The following is a 22,900-nucleotide window of genomic DNA, read 5'->3' on the forward strand; positions in this document are numbered from 1 at the left end:
GAACTCAAAATGCCCATATCTGGTCCTGAAAGCTGTCTTCGGCACATCCTCTTCCCTCATCCTTAGCTGATGGTACCCCGATCTCAGATCTATTTTGGAGAAACAACCTGCTCCGGCTAGCTGGTCAAATAGATCGTCGATCCTTGGCAATGGGTACTTATTCTTGGTAGTGACTTTGTTCAACTGCCTGTAGTCGATACAAAGCCTAAGGGATCCATCCTTCTTTCTTACGAACAAAACTGGTGCACCCCAAGGCGAAGTGCTCGGTCGGATGAAGCCCTTTTCTACCAACTCTTGCAACTGTTCCTTCAGTTCTTTCAACTCGGCTGGAGCCATCCTGTAGGGAGGGATAGAGATCAGTCGGGTTCCAGGCATCAATTCTATCTCGAACTCTATCTCCCTAGCAGGTGGTAAACCTGGCAGCTCGTATGGGAAGACGTCTAGAAACTCTCTAACCACTGGCACCGAGGCGAGCTCTCTAACCTGACTGCTAAGCTCTCTCACATGAGCCAAATACCCCTGACATCCCTTCCTAAGCAACCTACGAGCCTGAAGAGCTGATATCAGACCTCTAGGTGTACCCCTCCTGTCTCCTCTGAAGACAACCTCTGACCCATCCTGAACTCTGAACCTGACTACCTTGTCCCTGCAGTCCAAGGTAGCACCATGGGTAGATAGCTAGTCCATCCCTAGAATGACGTCAAAATCTGTCAAATCTAGAACCACCAGGTCGGCGGACAAGCATCTTCCCTCAACAAACACAGGACTACACTGGCAGACTGACTCTGCCACTGATGGATCACACTTGGGTCCACTGACCCAGAGAGGACACTCTAACTTAGAGATCATCAACCCCAACCTCTGAACGGCTCTCGGAGCAATAAAAGAATGAGATGCACCAGGGTCCATCAAGGCATACACATCTGAACAACTAATGACTAAATTACCTGCCACCACGGTGTTAGATGTATCTGCCTCCTGCTGAGTCATCGTGAAGATCCGTGCTGGAGCTGATGGACCTTCACCTCTGAAACCCGCTGAAGAAGAGGCTGCCCCTCTCCCTCTGCCTCTACCACTGGCCTGAGTCATGGCTGGAGCTGCTGGCTGAGCCACACTACCAGAAGCTGTCTGCTGAGACTGTGCTCCAAAAGCTGCCCTAGGACACTCTCGAGCCATGTGTCCCTCTTGCCCGCATCTGAAGCAGGCGGTTGTCCCAGCTCGGCAAACACCCCTGTGTGGCCTATCACACTTAGCACAAACTGCATTATCCGCGCCAGAGCTTGAGCCACTCCATAGTCCCAGACTAGACTTGACCTTGTTCCAAAACTTGTTCTTCTTAGGCTTCCTAGTGGTGTTACTCCACTTTTTGCTACCTGAAGCTGCTGCACTGAAAGAAGAAGAGCCTGGGGTCTTAGAACCAGAAGGCTGTGCCACTGACTGCTTAACTGTTCCCTGAACGATGGCACTGGCCTCCATTTTCCGGGCCATATCCACTATGGCGTGGAAGCTCTCCCTATCTACTGACTGGATCAAGGAGGAATATCTAGAGTGGAGTTTCATGATATACCTCCTTGATCTTTTCTGATCCGTGTCAAGGTTTTGCCCTGCAAATGGCAACAGCTCCAAGAATCTGTCTGTGAACTCCTCTACATCCATCTCATCAGTCTGCCTCAACTGCTCAAACTCTATCATCTTCAGCTCCCTTGAACTATCTGGGAAAGCCCATCCTGCGAACTCGTTTGCAAACTCCTCCCAAGACATGCTGTCTACTCTGGGGTTCACATAATTCTTGAACCACTCTCGTGCCTTCTTGCACTTAAGAGTGAACCCAGCCATTTGAATGGCTCTACTGTCATCAGCCCCAATCTCATCTGTGATCACCTTAACCCTTTCAAGATACACAAATGTGTCATCCCCTCTTTCATACTGAGGAGCACCCAATTTCATGTAGTCGGTCATCTTGACCTTGCTCCCACTGGCTGAGCTAGGTCTAGAAGGTTGGGTAACAGGGGCTGCTGGTTCTGTAGGTGGAGGTGGAGGTGCAGCATCCCCTGGGGTAGGGTTTGCTGGATTTGGATAGTAGGGTGGAGGTGGATACATTGGGTACTGTGAGTATGGTGGGTAGTAGGGTGGGTATGGCATCTGTGTGGGATAAGGGGTAAAGCTAGGGTAATCCGATGTACCTCCCATCGAATACCCGGGATTTTGTGAGAAGCGTGGGTAGTGGGGTGGCTGAACAAATCCCGAGGCCTGAGTGCCTCCTTGGGACTCTCCCATCCCCTCTTCTGACATACTAACTCCCAAACTGCCATCCCTTCTCTGCTCTACATCCATATCATCCCCCATGTCCTCTGACGCTCCTCCCTGAACTGTTCCTCTGACTGATCTGCTTCTACCCAGATCCAAAGACCTTCTAGGGTCTCTTACTGTTCTGTCCCTGTTGGACCTGCTTGACATTGCCCTAGGCAATGTAGGAGGACGGGCGCTCATGCCCTCATCCTCAGGTGGCACTCCAGTCAATCTTGCAGATCGACGAGTTCCTCTCATCCTGTTTTCTGAAAGGCAGCACATAACAAGCAAACATTAGCATCATATGGTTCATGTGGGCACACATGAACGCTCATCACATACCATTAATGCACATGCATATTATCATGGCATTTCACATCATCAAACAAGACAGGACTCCACATCCTATCCTAGTGGACATGATCTTCCTATTGTGCTTGACCATCTATAACATCTATGAGCCCGACACTCTAGGTCCGACCATATGAACCTAGGGCTCTGATACCATTCTGTAACGACCTGAAAATCGGACCGCTACCGGCGCTAGGATCGGGGTCGACTTAAGGCCGCCGGGACCCGTAGCAAGCCAAACATACATCCTGGAAACCTGTTTAATCCCATACATGATCAAGAACATACATAAAAAAATTAAAACTTTTCTTTCATACATTCTATCATACGCCAAACTCAACCTGTGCATGCACTGAACATATACATAATCCTATCTTGACCCCTCTGTGGGATCTCATCAATGCCCCCAATGGGTGGCATAACATGTGTTGAGTTGGCTAAACATAGTCAGCAATAAAGCTCTAGGATCATGTAATAAAAAGGGATTACAACATCCATAGGGTCAAGCACAACTTCTAATCATCAATATCATTACATTACACATCTATACATCATTATACAGTTTGTCATGTCCACATTCTAACTATTACATACATAAGACTTTACTCTTCTTGACTTCTCCGTCTAGCCCGTACCTGCAATCCTGGGGGATTAGGGAAAGGGGTGAGCTACAAGAGCCCAGTGAGCAGAATAATAGAAAACAATATTTAAATCTCATGCCATTATGTAATGCAACACATCACAACTAATCACATCTCGGATGGTATTGTCACCAATAGTCCTCTACATTTCCAAAGTGCCGGGACGTAGAATGGGTACAACCAGTCTTTCTCTTAACATACCATATCATACATACCAATGTGCCAGGGACGTAGAATGGGTACAACCTGGACTTTCTCTTACATAGTGCCAGGGACGTAGAATGGGTACAACCTGGACTTCCATACCATCTCATGCCGTAGCATCATCATACCATATGAGGACTAAAGGATCATTCAATGACCAATCCACATCAACATCATAAATGCAATGCAACATATTCGTGAATTCTAATGCAGACAACCTAATTCATCATATGGCATTCATGATGCATGAACATGCTCAACTTTATAATTCATTTGCTTTAAAATATAAGAGTTTATTCTACTCACCTCTGGCCGAAGCTCTACTGACTCAGAAGCAGCTGAACTCACTGCTGGGGTCCTCGGTTCCTCGGGTCCGAACCTACACAGGTGGACTCAAATGAGGGACCAAACAACTGGAACATAACTCTAAAAACATCCCCCAAAAACCCCCTAAAACACCTCAAAACAATCATACAAAGGAAGGCAGAACAGGGCAGGTTCGGCGGCACCTTCGGCGGCCGAAAGTCCCTCCAGAGCCGAAACCCAGGCAGGTTCGGCGGCACCTTCGGCGGCCGAAAGTCCCAGACAGAGACAAAAGTCTCTTTTCGAGGGCAACTTCGGCAGCCGAAAGGCCTACCTCCCCAGCCATGTTCGGCGGCCGAAAGTTCCTTCGGCTGCCGAACCTGGTTTCTGCCAAAGGGCAGAAACTTGGCTCCTTTATGCACATTTGCCTCCCAAATCCTTCAACATGCATATAACTCATCCAAAACATGCAAAGATACATACATTGGCTCCTAGGGGCTTCAAACTAACTTAAACCCCAACTACAACACACAACAACAACTCAAATCCAACATACATGCTCAAAACATAACATTAACTCAAAAACCTAACTATGAGCTAAACATGCATTCTACCCCATAGATCTTGCATAAAACTTACTTTAAACATGAAATGAGCTTAAGATCGGCTCTTACCTCTTGAAGATCGAGAGAGAGACGTCCTAAACTCGAAGGTGGGAGATTTTGAGTTCTTGAACCTCAAAGCTCCAAAACTTGCTTTAAACTCGAAAATCTTCAAAACAAAACAAAAGCTTGTGAAAAACTTGAAAGATTTGAAGGAAAGAACTCAAGGATGGTGAGGAATGGCGGAAGGACTCACCTTGGCCGAAAATGGGGAAAAAGCTCGCCCGTTTTCGGCTAAGGGACCCTTTTATAGTGGCTGGCCAGGCCACGTTCGGGGGCCGAAAGTGCCTCCGCATGCATGCCATGTTTGGCGACCGAACTTGAGGTTCGACGGCCAAACCTGGACTTCCCTCACTTATGCTTTCGGGGGCCTAAAGCACTCCCGAAGTGCATGCATGTTCGGCGGCTGAACTTTGAGTTTCGGCGGCCGAACCTGAGTTTCCTCCAAGGGTGTTTTTATTCAAAAACTCATTTCCTCTTTACTTAAAATCATCAAAAACATTAAAACATTTCATGAAAACATGGTTTTACCCTTCTAGAGGTCTCCGACATCTGAAATTCCACCGGACGGTAGGAATTCCGATACCGGAGTCTAGCCGGGTATTACAGGGAATGCCCCCGGTGGAGACCCTCTGACGTTCAAGTCAGGTTCATGAACTAGTGTTGTATGGATAAGCTAGAGTTGCAGAGAAAAATAAAGTAAAAAATATGTAGCTGAGGAAGAAGCCAGAAGAAGAAGAGAGAAAAAGAAGACCCCTTCCCCTTTTTACTTGCCCCCAATTCCTGCTATGGTGCTACCTGTCTATGTCACTCAGGCCCGTACGTACAGACGTGTCAGACCCCCTCTCCATGCTAGGCGGCCATTTAATTCCCTCGACGCACATGCAGGCAGGGCTGCGAAGTGACTGGACCATCTCCTCTCCCTCACATCACATCACAGGGCTAGGCTTCTTTCTGCTGGGTCTGGGCTCGCGGGTAACCCATCCGGCCCGGCGTGTCTGGGTCAAGGCCTGAGATGCTTAGTTGGTCAGCCTACGAAGGGCTTGATGGGCTTTAGGCCATTGTTCTCCTCTTGGGTCCGGCCTCGCCTAGGGTAGAGGAAGCCCGGCGGTCATCAATTACCCCTTTACCTCCTCGGCAGTTATTACATGAGTGGCGAGGGGGTAAATCCTTAAACTCTATTTATGACCGCGTGGCCCGTGAACTGCTCCAGTCAAAAGCATCCTTTCCTTGCCTTTTTATTTCTTTGTCTCTTTACTTTGATGTTTGAATGTATGGCGATCTGGAGATGTGTATTTGATGATGAATTATATTTCACCTCGGCCTGTACCTCATTATTATTTTTTACTCAGACTGTCTTCTGGCTTTGTCAATTTTACTTAATTGATGGACCAGGCTATCTCTACTAGGACATTGCTAGTCAAACTGACCCGGGCTGAGAGCTCGGCGTCTGGCTAAGCTTCTGACTTGCGAGTTTTTCTTATTCTCATGAGGGCATTTCTATTTTTGGGCCATGACCTCGTCAGTGCTACGAGCTCGTATATATAATACCTATAGGAATGTCTTATTTGCATGAGTGCCACGCGTTAAACGATTTTAAATCTTGTTCTTGTTACGAGCTCAGATATCTTGTCCCTCTGGATGTAACCTTCTGACAGTCAGTGCGGGATGAGCTATGTGCTCCACTTGGATAGGGAGCCTGGCCTTTTATCATTTTCCTCTTCCTGGGTCATCTTTACTAAGTGTTTGTTTACTGTGAGTTAATCCAAGCTGTGAGCACGGCCCATCACTTTCATTTATCCTTTTGTGCGTTCCTGCATTTGCAGGCCTTTTTATATAGGGAGCTCGGCTCTCTGGTATATCTTCTATACTTAACTTTATTCAGCTTGGTTGTTTACTTGTCGTGAGTCCGTCCGTACTGCGAATTAAGGAGCTCGGATTTTTGTTCTTTGCTTAGACTTTTATGCCTATAGCCTGTGATGCTGCCTGTGCTACGAGCTCAAGAGTTCGGAATTTTTCTTTCTTCACTTTGGTGCCCCGAGCTCTTTTGTGAAGTCAGACTTAATTTCTTGCTTTCTTGTCGAGCCTTATATGGGCTATGTTTCAGTCTGACTGCTTGTTCGTTCGGCTTTAACTTTTCTTTTATAGGCTTATAGCCTTACCAGTATAGACATAAAGCCCCTTCAAGCTTCTAGGGAGATCGACCCTAGATTGAAGAGGTCGGACCATCTGTTTTGGACTTGACCATACTGCGGTTCGATTCTTTTGTATCCTAATGAGTCAGGGCTTTCTACTGTCCCATCCGGTCATTCAGAATGGTTTATTCGGCCTTTTACATTGCTCTTGTCTCCTTGATTCTTTATCTAAGCATTTGGTTCTCGAGTATGTCTCGGTTGTTTGGGTTGTTTGCCCCCGAGTGCTTTTCGAGCTGTCTTCTCTCAAGCAATTTGCGAGCTCTTTGCTGCTTAGACCTTTCTCTAGGCTAGTCGAGCTAGTTTAGTGCTAGCAGTTAATTCTCAGGGTCAGTGCCTCCTATGATTGCCCCTGGTCCTTTGTTTGGTTCTCTAGCTTGGTATGCATTTTGCTTAGGATTCGCCTCGCCTTAATTTGGTTTGCCTATTGGATTTACCAGTACTGAGCTCATTTTCTTGAGATCGGCATGGTGCTTTGGCGCCGTGAGCCTTGCATTGGCCTTTAGTAGGTTGCATTGCTACATGATAGCCAGCGCCTTAGTTTAATTTCGTTATATGCTGGCTATTTTACGACATCGAGGTCTTCTTAGCCTGTAATCCGAGCTCTTTCGAGAGGTCGGATTTAGATTTTTTATTTCTATTCCAGCACTCTCTTGAGGTCAGCATGGCACTTTGGCGCTTTTGACTGTTGTGTGAGATCAAAGTCTCTTTACCTTATGACCCGAGCTCCTTTGGGAGGTCGGAGTTTAACTTTTCATTTATGGTCCAGTGCCCCAATCTTTCATGTGAGGTCGGAGCTGTGTTCTTATGAGTTATTTTTGCGTGCTGTCATCGTATGCCGCTGTTTGCTGTGAGCATACAGTATTTTTTTAATAAAAGGCGAAAGAATAGTTCCCTTCATCCTCTCAGCTCCGTTTTGTGGTGTTGGCGGTCATTTTTTGAGACCAGTCACCTACCTCACTAAAGGCTTGCTCAAGATTCAGACTCTTAGGCCTTACTGTTGCTTCCAGACTCTCTAGCCTTGCATGGGATTCAGGCTCATTGGCCTTACTGTCGCTTCGTCATCTCAGCTGGTTTTGTGGTGCCGGGGGTCATTGTCCGAGGCCGGTCACCTACCTCACAGAGGTCTTGCTTTTTCTTCTGAATTTTTTCTGCAAAATAAGAGCTCCCAGTGATCAAGAGCCACGTCGACCACTTTTGCATGGATTGTGTTGACGCATCACTTTACTCCAATCCCATCAAACTCAATCTTAAAAAATTGATAATTTTGGTATTTGGCCGACCTGTTGTAGTCCGACCTCCTCACTCGTGATCTTCTGCTGTTTTGTCCCATTGCAGCCTTCCAGCTTCACTGGAATCGCTCAATCTGTTATCCTCTTCCTGAGGCCATGCGTGACTAGCTCTGTGTAATTTATGGCCTTACAAGCTTTTGGAGCCCTCTAACATGGTTAGCCGACCTCAACTGATCTCTTTCTAAGACTCGACCTGGCTTCTTGGATTCTCTATCATCGACCTCGCCCAATCTTTCAAAGTTTCACTCCAATGTTTGGTTCTTCAAGAGCTAATCCTGACTTCGACCTCTGTGAATCCAACTGCCCATTAACTTGGATCATCTTTCAGTCCGACGACATGCAGCTCGTCTTCAACTTTTGATCCACATGTTTAGCAAAGGTTCTCCTAAATCAGCTCATCTGGTCTACTGAAATTCTAGTATGCTCTTATCACTAAGAGGTTATCCAGTTGGTCCGACCAGTTGGAGTATGTGTTGCCGACCATGATTAATTGGGACCTGCTCTAGTTGAGCTCGCGAGCTAGTCGACCTGGTGAGTTCCTTTGCCGATTTGCTCTGTTGGTCCATTGAGGTCATCCTGCTCGATTCCTTTCACTGATCTTCTGAAGGTGACTAGCCTGAGCTCTTTCACCAATCTTTAGCTCAAGCCTTTCCACTGACCTGTCAGGGGTTGCCAGGTCAGATTCTTTTTCTGACTTGTTAAGGAATCTGACTGAGCTCTTCCATCGACCTTTATCTCAAGTTCTTCCACCGACCTATTTTTCATCATTTGTTGTGCAGTCCGACTTCTCCTATTTATTGTCCAGAGCTGTCTAATTTATCCAACCTGCTTTATTTTTCCTTGCGAACCCCCCTCCCCCCCTCCCCCCCCCCCCCCCCCCCGTTTTTTTTATTAATTTTCTCTCTAACTTGCTAACTTGAACTTTATAACTGAACTGTCAATCTAACCTTTACAACTTACATACGGCCGACCTCACAATATCAACAAATATGTATATCACTCATTCTCTCTTTTTTTTTTTCTTTTTATAGAAAATATTAAAATTTTATACTCATAGATAAGCATTTCGATCTGAAGTTTCACTTCACCAGATTTCAAAGAAAAAGTTAATAATAATAAAATTTAATAAACATTAAAATAAACTATATGAAAGACTATCAAAATATTTCTTGAACATAATGAATCTTTCTTTTCAGCTGGGTTATGGTAAACCTCCCGTTTCCTTTTTGTATAAACTTTTATACCTTCATGTGGATCTCAATGGGTGAATTTAGGAACTTTAGAGATAGTAAAAATCTCTTTCGTTCCCACAGATGGCACCATTTGATAAATCAGATTTTCCTCTTACCCCATGATAGATCTAGTTTTCTTCTTGCTCCATCTTATGGGTCTCTCAATGTAACGACCCGGAAACCGGACCGCTACCGGCGCTAGGATTCAGGTCGGCTTAAGGCCGCCGGAACCCGTAGCAAGCCAAACATACATCCTGTGAACCTGTTCAATCCCATACATGAACCAAAACATACATAAAAATTAAAACTTTTCTTTCATTCAAACATTTCTTTACCCAGCCTAGTCTGTGCATGCATAACCATAACATAAACCCCTCATTGGAGTTCTCAACAAATACTCCAATGGGGTACATAACATATCTCAGGCTTGGGTTACATAAACATCATAAAACATTTATCTCATGTATTTAAGGGATTACAACAGACTCTAGTCAAGCACACTATAAAACTTACATTAAAAACATTTCATAAAACATGGTTTTACCCCTTCTAGAGGTTTCCGACATCCGAGATTCCACCGGACGGTAGGAATTCCGATACCGGAGTCTAGCCGGGTATTACATTCTTCCCCCCTTAAGAACATTCGTCCCCGAATGTTCACCAAACAACACATAACATGGCAAACATATAACATACATACTAAGCACATCAGCACATAGGGATCTAACCTTAAAAGAGCTGAGGGTACTGCTGGAGCATAGACTCCCGTGTCTCCCAAGTGCATTCTTCCAAGTTGTGGTGGTTCCACAGGACTTTCACCATCGGGATTTCCTTGTTTCTTAACTTTCTGATCTGCGTGTCAATGATCCGTACTGGTTGTTCAACATAGGTGAGATCCTCTTGGACCTCCACATCAGGCTCACTAAGAACCTTGCTCGGATCTGACACAAACTTTCTCAACATCGAAACATGGAAAACCGGATGGATTCTTGCCATTGAAGCAGGTAAATCTAGCTTGTAGGACACACTCCCAATCTTTTGCAAGATTTCAAAGGGTCCGATGTATCGTGGGGCTAGTTTACCTTTCTTCCCGAAGCGAACCACTCCCTTCATTGGAGACACTTTAAGCAATACCAGATCCCCCTCCTGAAACTCTAACTGCCTTCTGCGGATGTCTGCATAACTCCTCTGTCTGCTTGCAGCAGTCTTGATTCTTTCTCTGATTATGGGTACCACCCTGCTGGTAATCTCTACTAGCTCAGGCCCTGCCAAGGCCTTCTCTCCAACTTCCTCCCAGCAAACAGGTGATCTGCACTTCCTTCCGTACAAAGCCTCATATGGAGCCATCCCGATGCTAGCATGATGGCTGTTATTGTAGGCAAACTCCACCAAAGGTAGATGCTGCCTCCAAGAACCGCCAAAGTCCAGCACACACATTCTGAGCATATCCTCGATAGTCTGGATGGTTCTTTCTGACTGTCCATCAGTCTGGGGGTGGAAGGCAGTACTGAAATCCAACCTAGTACCCATGGCATTCTGCAGACTCCGCCAAAACCTGGAGGTGAACTGGGGCCCTCTATCCGACACTATAGAAATGGGAACCCCATGCAGCCTGACGATCTCGTCCACATACACCTGCGCCAACTTGTCCACAGAATAGCCACTCCTGACAGGAATGAAGTGAGCAGATTTGGTGAGTCTGTCCACAATCACCCATATGGAGTCCACTCTGTTGGACGCCGCTGGTAACCCTACTACGAAGTCCATAGCTATGTTTTCCCATTTCCATTCTGGAATAGGTAGCGGGTTAAGCATTCCAGCTGGCTTCTGATGTTCTAGCTTCACCCTCTGACACACTTCGCAGGCTGACACGAACTGTGCCACTTCTTTCTTCATTGCTGGCCACCAATAAACTTTCTTCAAATCTTGATACATCTTGGTGGCTCCGGGGTGAATGTTGTATCTTGCATTATGAGCCTCTCTCATAATGTCTCCTTTTAGCCCTATGTCGTCAGGTACACATAATCGACTCCCATAGCGGAGAATCCCCTTACTGTCGAATCTGAACTCACTATCATTGCCTGACTGAACAGTCCTGGCAATCTTCACTAACTCGGGGTCCTCATGCTGTTTCTGAGCAACTTGCTCAAGGAACACGGGTGTCACTTTCATCTGAGCCAACAAGGCACCTGTACCCGACAATTCTAACTGTAGCCCTTCTTCGATGAGCTTGTAGAACTCCTTTACTGCTGGTCTTCGTTCTGCTGTGATGTGGGATAGACTGCCGAGTGATTTCCGGCTTAAGGCATCAGCTACAACATTAGCCTTACCCGGATGATACTGGATTTTGCAATCGTAGTCACTGAGCAGTTCTACCCATCTTCTCTGTCTCAAATTCAGATCTCTTTGACTCAGGATGTGCTGCAGGCTCTTATGATCTGTGAAGATCTCACATTTTACCCCATAGAGGTAATGCCTCCACATCTTGAGTGCAAAGATTACTGCTGCCATCTCCAGGTCGTGTGTGGGGTAATTCAACTCATGCTTCTTCAGCTGCCTAGAAGCATAAGCAATCACCCTCTCATTCTGCATCAGTACACAACCCAGTCCCACACGGGACGCATCACAAAAGACTGTAAAGTCCTCATCACTAGATGGCAGAGCTAAAACTGGTGCTGAAGTCAACCTCTTCTTAAGCTCTTCAAAACTCTCTTCGCACTGGTCGGTCCACAGAAATTTCTGATTCTTCCTGGTTAACCTGGTCAGAGGAGCTGCTATCTTTGAGAAGTCCTGAACGAACCTCCTGTAGTAACCAGCCAAACCCAAGAAACTTCTAATCTCTGTCACTGAAGTGGGTCTAGGCCAGTTAGCCACAGTTTCTGTCTTCTTGGGGTCCACCTCAATATCATTTTCTGACACAACATGCCCCAAGAACGAAATGCTCCTCAGCCAGAACTCACATTTAGAGAACTTGGCATACAAGCCATGTTCCCTCAAAGTCTGCAAGACCAACCGCAGATGATGGGCATGCTCTTCTGCATTCCTGGAATACACTAAGATATCATCTATGAAGACAATAACGAAGTGATCCAGGTATTGGCTAAATACTCTGTTCATGAGATCCATGAATGCTGCAGGGGCGTTTGTTAACCCGAACGGCATCACTAGGAACTCATAGTGCCCATATCTGGTTCTGAAAGCTGTCTTCGGCACGTCTTCACCTCTGATCCTCAGCTGATGATACCCAGATCTCAGATCTATCTTGGAAAAACAACCTGCTCCTGCTAGCTGGTCGAATAGATCGTCGATCCTAGGCAACGGGTACTTGTTCTTGGTAGTGACCTTGTTCAACTGTCTGTAGTCGATACAAAGTCTGAGGGATCCATCCTTCTTCTTCACGAACAACACTGGAGCACCCCAGGGTGAGGTACTCGGTCGGATGAAGCCCTTGTCTACCAACTCTTGCAACTGTTCTTTAAGCTCCTTCAGCTCTGCTGGCGCCATCCTGTAGGGAGGGATAGAGATCGGTCTGGTTCCTGGCATCAATTCTATCTCGAACTCTATCTCCCTAGGAGGCGGTAAACCTGGCAGTTCGTCTGGGAAAACATCTAAGAACTCTCTAACCACAGGCACTGAGGCGGGCTCTCTGACATCTCTGTCTAGCTCTCTCACATGAGCTAGATAACCCTGACAACCCCTCCTGAGCAGCCTACGAGCCTGTAGGGCTGATATCAAACCTCTAGGTGTACTCCCCCTGTCTCCTCTAAAGACAACCTCTGACCCATCCTGACCTCTGAACTTAACTACCTTGTCTCTGCAATCCAAGGTAGCACCATGGGTAGATAGCCAATCCATCCCTAGAATGACGTCAAAATCTGTCAAGTCTAGAACCACTAGGTCGGCGGATAGGCATCTTCCCTCTATGAAAACTGGACTGCACTGGCAGACTGACTCTGCCACTGACGGGTCACACTTGGGTCCACTGACCCATAGGGGACACTCTAACCCAGAGACCATCAAACCCAACCTCTCGACCGCTCTCGGAGAAACAAAAGAATGGGATGCACCCGGGTCCATTAAGGCATAAGCATCTGAACAACCAATGATGATATTACCTGACACCACGGTGTTGGATGCGTTTGCCTCCTGCTGGGTCATAGTGAAGATCCGTGCTGGAGCTGACGGACCTTCCCCTCTGTAAGCTGATGAAGAAGAGGCTGACCCTCTCCCTCGGCCTCTGCCACTGGCCTGTGTCGCGGCTGAAGCTGCTGGCTGTGCCACACTACCCGAAGTAGTCTGCTGGGGCCGTGCCATAGGAACTGCTCTAGGACACTCCATGGACATGTGTCCCTCCTGCCCACACCTGTAGCAGGCTGTTGTCCCAAAACGGCATACCCCTCTGTGTAGCTTACCACACCGTGCACACACTGCATTATCAGCACCAGAGCTTGAGCCACTTCCTAGTCCCAGACCTGATTTGATCTTGCTCCAGAACTTACTCTTCTTTGGTTTCTTAGTGGTACTGCTCCACTTCTTACTAGCTGAACTCAAGGATGAAGGGTCTATCCTTCCCCCACCTGGGGTCTTAGAACCTGAAGGCTGTGTCACTGACTGTTTAACAGTCCCCTCGATGATTGCACTAGCCTCCATTCTCCTGGCCATGTCTACAATGGTATGGAAACTTTCTCTATCAGCTGACTGAACCAAGGAGGAATACCTGGAATGGAGCCTCATGATATACCTCCTTGACTTCTTCGAATCTGTGTCCAGATGTTGCCCAGCAAACGGCAACAACTCTAAGAATCTATCGGTGTACTCATCGACACCCATTTCATCTGTCTGCTTCAGCTGTTCAAACTCAATCATCTTCAGCTCCCTTGAACTGTCAGGGAAAGCCCATCCTGCGAACTCATTCGCAAACTCCTCCCATGAAAGATTGTCCACCCTCGGTTTCACATAGCCCTTGAACCATTCACGGGCCTTTTTGCATTTCAGGGTGAAACCAGCCATCTGAATGGCTCTGCTGTCATCAGCCCCTATCTCATCTGTAATTGTTTTGACCTTCTCCAGGTATACGAACGGATCATCACCTGTATCAAACTGGGGAGCACCCAACTTCATATAGTCGGTCATCTTGGCCTTGCTCCCTCCAGATGAGGTAGGTTGAGGTCTTTGGGTTTCTGGAACTGTGGGTTCTACTTGTGGTGGTGGTGCGACATCCCCTGGGATAGGGTTTGCCGTACCTGGATGGAAGGATGGAGGTGGGTACATAGGGTACTGTGGATACTGTGGGTAGAAAGGTGGATATGGCATGTGAGAAGGGTAAGGATTAAAACTGGGGTAATCCGATGTACTTCCCATCGAATACCCGGGGTATGGTGAAAAAGGTGGGTACTGGGGTGGAGGAACAAACCCCGAGGCCTGAGTGCCTCCCTGTGACTCACCCATGCCTTCTTCTGGCAAGTTTACACCAAGGTTACCATCCCTCCTCTGCTCCACATCCATCTCTACTTCTTCATCAACTGACATCCTTTCTTGAACTGTACCCCTTACTGATCTGCTTCTACCCAGATCCAAAGACCTTCTAGGGTCCCTCACTGTTCTGTCCCTGTTGGACCTGCTTGACATTGCCCTTGGCAATGCTGGAGGACGGGCGCTCGTGCCCTCATCCTCCGATGGTACTCTAGTCAATCTAGCTGATCGACGAGTTCCTCGCATTCTGTTTACTGAAAAACAGCACAGATAACAAAACATTAGCATCAGATGGTTCATGTGGAAACACATGAACCCACATCATATACACATCATCTTCATAGCATAACGCATGGCATACATACTTGCATTCGAGACAGGACTCTACATCCTATCCTAGTGGACATGATTTCCTATTGTGCTTGACCTTTCTATCACATCTATGAGCCCAACACTCTAGGTCCGACCATATGAACCTAGGGCTCTGATACCATTCTGTAACGACCCGGAAACCGGACCGCTACCGGCGCTAGGATTCAGGTCGGCTTAAGGCCGCCGGAACCCGTAGCAAGCCAAACATACATCCTGTGAACCTGTTCAATCCCATACATGAACCAAAACATACATAAAAATTAAAACTTTTCTTTCATTCAAACATTTCTTTACCCAGCCTAGTCTGTGCATGCATAACCATAACATAAACCCCTCATTGGAGTTCTCAACAAATACTCCAATGGGGTACATAACATATCTCAGGCTTGGGTTACATAAACATCATAAAACATTTATCTCATGTATTTAAGGGATTACAACAGACTCTAGTCAAGCACACTATAAAACTTACATTAAAAACATTTCATAAAACATGGTTTTACCCCTTCTAGAGGTTTCCGACATCCGAGATTCCACCGGACGGTAGGAATTCCGATACCGGAGTCTAGCCGGGTATTACACTCAATGTTCAATTTGATGAAAGGATCTGCAAAATAAGGAAAGATGGTCAGGGGTTTACCGGGGATGCCCCCGATGGAGACCCTCCGACGTTCAAGTCAGGTTCATGAACTAGCGTTGTATGGATAAGTCAGAGTTGCAGAGAAAAATAAAGTAAAATATATGGAGCTGAGGAAGAAGCCAGAAGAAGAAGAGAGAAAGAGAAGACCCCCTTCCCTTTTTACATGCCCCCTGTTCCTACTATGGTGCTACTTGTCTATGTCACTCAGGCCCGTACGTACGGACGTGTCAGACCCCCTCTCCACGCCAGGCGGCCATTTAATTTCCTCGGCGCGCGTGCGGGCAGAGTTGCGAAGTGACTGGACAAGCTCCTCTCCCTCACATCACATCACCGGGCTAGACTTCTTCCTGCTGGGTCTAGGCTTGCGGGTAACCCATCCGGCCCGGCGTGTCTGGGTTGAGGCCTGAGATGCTGAGTTAGTCAGCCTAAGAAGGGCTTGATGGGCTTTAGGCCATTGGTCTTCTCTTGGGCCCGGCCTCGCCCAGGGTAGAGGAAGCCCGGCGGTCATCAAAGGCATTTGGATGTGAACAATATAAATATCTCATTTACGGGCATGTTGCAAGGTGTCATTTCAATACCACATATAAATCATGTATCTTTTGTATAATATTGCAATAATCAAGAAACATTTATTTATCAGTATTAAAAAAAATTATTACTTAGTCCCTATGGTATGAAGAAACTCACTAGTTGGTCCCTCGATTTTAAAAAATCCATTAAAACATCCCTAACATTTTAAAAAGTCTACTAGTTAATCCCTCCATTATTTTTAGCCGTTAAGTATTGCAAAAAAATTTAAAATACCCCTGATATAGAGGAATTAATTAGTTAAATTTTAAAAAATTTGAGGGACCAACTAATAAGTTTTTCAAAACTATAGAGACTAAGTAGTAAAATATTTAATAGCAAAATTAACGGAGGGACTAAGTAGTAGATTTTTTCAAATGTCAATGACATTTTAATGTATTTTTCAAAACCGAGAGATTAACTAGTGAATTTTTCTATACTATAGAGACTAAATAGTAATTTTTTCTTAAAATTATTTCATATATTTTGATAAACCAAAAATAGCTTCTTAGTTTTTTTTTTTTTTATCTTACGATTTCTCAGCTAGACTAGGTACAAGATTATGAACAGCTAGTTTGCTTTGAATTATACATAAATTATCATTTTAAAATATAAAATTTATCCTATTATTGTTATTTATATGATTTCAGAATGTTAGAGAATGTCCTTCAAACGAATAAAATTCAAATAAAGAATAAAAACTCTTTATAATCAAAGTAAGGTTTCAATTCTTCTTCTTTTTTTTTTTTTAAAGTAAGGTTTCAATTCAAAAAGATATGAATTTTTACATTTGGAAACTAAAATTTTGTTTTGGCAATTGATTTTTATAATAATATTTGCAGGTATGGAGCATATCACAATTCCAATGCTCGTAGTACGATGAAATAGGCAATTAGAAATAATATAATTAAATTATTTTTTTGGGACTAGGGTTCTGCAATGATTTTAATATAGTTTTTATATTTGATTGGAAGGAAGGATAAATGATCCTTATTTTAAAGATTTTAAGTTGTACTCTTAATACACCGAAAAAAAAAAAGTTGTGGGATTAGCATGCACAACATTCACAAAGGCAAAATAATAACATGACGCAAAGCAATTCTCTCAGTTAATGGCTAATTTTTCCATTTTCATCCACAAACTCGTAAATATAGCTTTGCAATGGCCAATTTGATTAAATTATCCAGAGATTTAAAGAATAGGCTAATCTCTCCTAAGCTAAGAAATTTGCATCAGAGATTCATGGACACCTAGCTTGAATGCATTTCTTTCTATGTACCCACAGTAATCAAACCATTATCAAAATACATGACTCAAAAATTCAAAATGGTCGTGTTCATAGGCCTCGCATTTCTTCTTTCAAGAACGGATGTTCGTAGAAGGCATATTGTGATCCAAGTATTTGAAATACAACTAAGCCTACCTTAATAACACAAAAAGAAACAAAATTCTGTACAGTAAAAAATAAAAATAATCAACAGTGAGCAAACATAAATTGAGATGTGTATTCTCATATTTTCCATTTGCAAAGTGCCACCACTTAAAGCCACTATCAATATTCAGTGCCAAGTACATGCCCAATTCAACAAACTCTCTCTAGTCAATGTATTGAAAAACAATTTCTTGGGCATTTGGGTGATGCCACAATGATGGTAATAACATCTTAAATCATGAGTTTTATGAGATAATGTAACTTATACATGAGAAATAATTTGTCTCGGAAGAATCTGCATCACAAACACTTAGTAGGCACTAGGTTATACATTGCTAACCAACCCTTTTAACAAGAGATTTTCTATTTTTAGGAATCATTGCAATAAAGTAGAGGCAAGTTCCTAAAAAGGAAAAAAAATGGGAAAAAGAAATGAGAAGGGAAGATTCAATTTACAGGGACTAAAATAGGATTATAAAATGAGATATTAAGAAAAACCAATTATTTGACTAATCCATCTCCATATTGAATCATGCAACGCTAGGGATTTCGCGTTAACGGCAAATTAGTTTTAAGTGTTAAATTTTTAGTTATTTATTTATTTAAAACGCAATTTGTGACTCACTGTTAATTCATTATCTGTTGAAATTTGATTCAGTGAGAGCACCATATCAGCTTTTGACGTGGTGCTCCCGGCTCACACAATAATCTCTCCAAAAGGTAATTTCTCTGTATATATTCATGCGGAAAATACTTACATGAACCAGTCTATTATGGGCTAAAAGATTTTAAAAGCATAATAAATGGGTCCCACCATTAAAAATAAAAAATTGAACCACATAATATCTTGTAATTGACTTGGTCCATGATAAACCAGATCCATTTAAGAATTTCCCATCCCCATGCTATTTTCTTGGTGAAAATAATTATAGGCATCTTTATGCTTTTCAAACATACATACCACATGGTGTATCTTACATAATCCAAACTCAATGGGTTGCAAAGATTTTGTAATAGGGGCTACATTGGCTTATTTGCCATGAGCAACAGGTTAGGGAGTGGAAGCATAAGTGGTTTCCATATGATGTTTGGGAGATCCTTGGGGTGATAGGATTGTGATACTTGGATAAACCATTCGATTCATATGAAAAATCAATGAATTGGGATCGGTTCCAAAAGTAATAAATGACGATAGTAAATGAAAGTAATAAAGCCGAGTCTTATGTTTGGAGAGGTTAAGGTTTCTTAGGGCTGCGGAGTGGAAGTTTAAATGAGATGGAAAAAAGATGATCCATGTTTAGGTTTGGCAGGATATATATACTCCTGGTCATTCTGAGCGCTTTTTCACAAGTTTTTCAGGCGGCTCATTAATGGTGGATTGTTGGCTAATAAAGACTCGGTTAAACCATGCTTTGCCTGTCAGGCATATTATATCAATACTGTTCATCGCACACATATTTAAGATCTCATACAGGTAAGAGCTGAAAGAGACTTGACTTTTAGATCGCGAGTCTTGATAGGGTCAAGGGTGTTGATGTCTAGTATGATATCCTATAGGCCATGTTTAATGTTACTCAGTCGAGTTGAGGAGTGTCTCTTAAACCCTGACCAAGGACAAAGGACATGTGTTGTGATCCCCGCAAAGCTTGTTGTTTATATGTTATCAAATGTGCTTTTGTTTCTCTGAGAGTCATTTATGATAGTTGGAGAAGTGAATTAATTTTGTTGAGCCTTTGCGAACGATTTATTATGTATTTTTCTCCGAGAAAAGCACCCTGTCATCATTAGATTTTGAACAGGCGCTATAAATAAAAGCAATGATTATCTGAGGATTTTCGAGGAACTGTCGTTTGAGTTTTCAGAGGAATTGAATCATACTTTGAATTCTGCAGCCTATAAAAACTCTCTTCCGAACATCTTAATCTGTTTTTGGCTTTTCGAACTTTTTCCTTCCTACTTCAAACTCTCTTCTTTCTTCATTTTCTTCCTTGGGATTTCCTGCTTCATGTACGTCTCCTTCTGCCATGGCTCCCATTAAATTTCTCTTGGTCGAGAGGCTCCCTTCTAATGTCACTTCTAGTAATCTTTGTTGGGCTATTCCTAAGGAATTTATGTCTACCCCTTCTTATTATATCCGAGCCCCTTGATCTACTAAGAGGATCGTGTTTTTTTCTTTTCCTCCTCTTGCTGGTCTTTAGGATGCCCAAAATGAGAAGAAGTTAGTTTTCTTCCTAAAGCAGTTTAAGTATATGTTATCTTTTCTCCTTTCCTATTTTTTCAATGGGGTTTTTAGATTTTATGGGGTCTCTCTCTGGATGCAAACCCCTAACTCCATTCTATTTATGAGAGCATTCGAGGCAGTGTGTTGGGGTTGGAGTTTTACACTATTTGTTAACCGTTTTAGATCTCTCTTTAGGATTACCAAATCAAACAACGGGTTTTGGAGTTTTAGTGGTTGGATAGATCTCTCCCTTTTCATCGGCCATAAAGTCTCCATTCGCCACTGGATATAGAGTTTTTCCATCATCTATTTGAGAAGGGAATAGGAATGGGGCTTTGACACCATTTGGAGGAACGTTGATTCTTCGTGCAATGTTTTTCCTCGTCTGTTAGAGTGGGAGCAACTATATTTTGCTTGGTTTGACCTCTCTCCCCTTCACATACGACATTTTAAAGTGTCTTCAGCTCCCTTATGAGAGTAATTGCTACATTGTTAGTACTTGTTATTTTGGTTTTTTAAGTTTTCTGCTTTCTTTTTCTTGATTGAGACTTATTTTTGTGATTTGCAGCTTTGAGTGTTCTAATGGGAGAGACTTCAATGCCCAAGAACTTCATCCTATTCAGGGACATTATAAAATAGACAATTAAGTAGTTTCCTACTCAAAAGACCATAAAAGTCATTCATGATGCCCTAGGACCTAACCCTCAATGGGGAGAGGATGTGCTTCCTTTAGCGATCGTGGGCCTACCTTCTAAGGTATCTGCGATCACTAGGACTATTGGAGAAGTGGGTGCTCGAGAGATTACCGAGGGCGCTGACATCCAGGACAACCCTCATAGTCCTCCTGGGACCCCTGCCATCCATATGCTCCCATCTGATCCCTCTTCAGAAGAGGTGGAAGACGTTTCAATTGATCTAGTTAGAATTCTCAGGCTTCTTCACAAGGGTTCGACCATCTACCTCCTCAAAAGAAGAGAAGAAAATTGGTCAAGGAAAGCCAATTGTGCGGGCCTCAAGATGAAGGGGTCACCTTGGGTGATCGTAGGAGAGGTGCTCCTGATGCAATAAGGGGAGGCAAGGAGGGCTTGTTTGCCAATATCAGCACAAAGTTGCCTTACGCTCTCGTCTCGTCCCCCGATAATTCGGGGATTGCTTATATCTTAAACTAGGAGTTGACCCCTACTTCCATTGCAAAGCTTTTCCATAACCATGTCTTTGGGTCTTCTCTTGATATCTCTGATCCTCGGCTCTTGGGGACCTTTTGTCATCAGGTTAAGTCTAGTGCTCAGTCAAAGGCCAGTAGCTTGAAGCCTGTTGAGGAGCTTTTTGCTGAATGTAAGAGACAAGTCCTCCCGGTATCCTTTTATTTATCTATTTTGTTGATTTATGCTTTCATTATTGTACTAACTGTCTATTTGTGTTTGCAAGTCCTCAGTGCTCTTGTCGAGTTGGAAGAAAAGATGAAAGGTGCCTAAAAGGTTGCTCATGCTAAAGTTGAGAGGGTTAAACAAAAGGAGGTTGTTCGTGTTGCCACCTTACTGAAAGATGAGCATAAGGCTGAGGTGAACCGTTTAAATGACCTATGCAAGTAGAGCTGTCTCTAGAATGATCGGGCTGCTCAACTGAAGAGCCAACTAGCCAAAGAGCAGTCTGATGCAGCAGATTGACTATCTCAGGTTAAAGCTGATGCGGAGCTGAGAATTAAGGGCTTTCTCTCACGGATTACCCATCTCGAAGGTGAGCTTTTAAAGATGTCTAAAGAATTGAAGCAAGATCGTCAATATTTGGAAAAGTCTCGAGAGGATGCCTATAACAGCGACATTAGTAAGAATCAGTATAAACTGGAGGTGACCGAACTCTTTGCTCATTGCAAGAAATATGAAAAGGCTATAGTGGATGTGTGAAGAAATAATAAGGTTGTTGCCAGGACCTTATATAGGAAATACTTGGATTCTAATGAGCACAAGTTCAATATTCTTAGCTCTACCGTGCATTTTATGCTAGTGGCTATTTTTGGACTAAAGGGCAATCGTGATGAACCTAACAAGCCTCTCAATGTTCTCCGACTAGCTGAGTGTAATTCATGTTAGTGTATTTGCCCTAGGCCATTATTTTGGACCTTTTTATTTATTGTTTTGGTTATTAATAAAAGAGGTTTTTACTATCATTATTATTTGTTTGCATGTTACATAATAATGATTAACATCTCTGGTTACTTATTATTATGTTGATAATAATAAAATATAACTAGTATGGTTATTGATTGATAATCATGAGATGATTATGTATATATTGATATAATTCAATAATCATAGATACTTGTTAGAGAACAAAGTATTGGATGGACCTGCACTGAGATTACTATATGGGTTATTGTCATAAGTGAATCTCAAAATAGTTATGTCTTAATCCTTTGACTTGAGATTGTCATAGTTTCCAACACAAGGACTGTTATGTTTTGATATAACCAAACATTGTCTTTAATCGGACAATCATAAAGGTTATGATTGAGCATAATAGAAATTATGTAGAGGATATTGAACAATCAAGATAGAATTTGTCCCTCTCTTTGAGAGAGATATCTTCTGGGCCCCTCGATAAGTGAGACTGAGAAATGCATGGCCGTACTCAAATGAATTGATAGTGTAATCAATATCATTTGAATTTATCAGTCTAGTTAGAGATCGAGAAATCATAAATTTAAACATTATAAGTTTGACATTAACCATGACTTATATTCAAACTAGATATCGTATGACAAAGGGATTAATACATGTTCTATTTATTAGGCTTTATTGGACTATCGTTCTCATATTAATTGGGTAGTCATAATGTTTTACTAGAGGCCGCTTATGATTTATGGGCCTTGTGAGACTGGACCTATTGCCAATTAATATGAGCCTATTGGGTCACACACAAAAGAACATTGCTGATGTGTTACATTAATGGGCTTTTTATAATTAATAATAATAAAGATATTATTATTATTAATATTAATTATTATTCTGAGATAATACTATTTAAAAGGAT

This window comes from Manihot esculenta, chromosome 15, assembly GCF_001659605.2.
Source record: "Manihot esculenta cultivar AM560-2 chromosome 15, M.esculenta_v8, whole genome shotgun sequence".
Taxonomy (NCBI): Eukaryota; Viridiplantae; Streptophyta; class Magnoliopsida; order Malpighiales; family Euphorbiaceae; genus Manihot; species Manihot esculenta.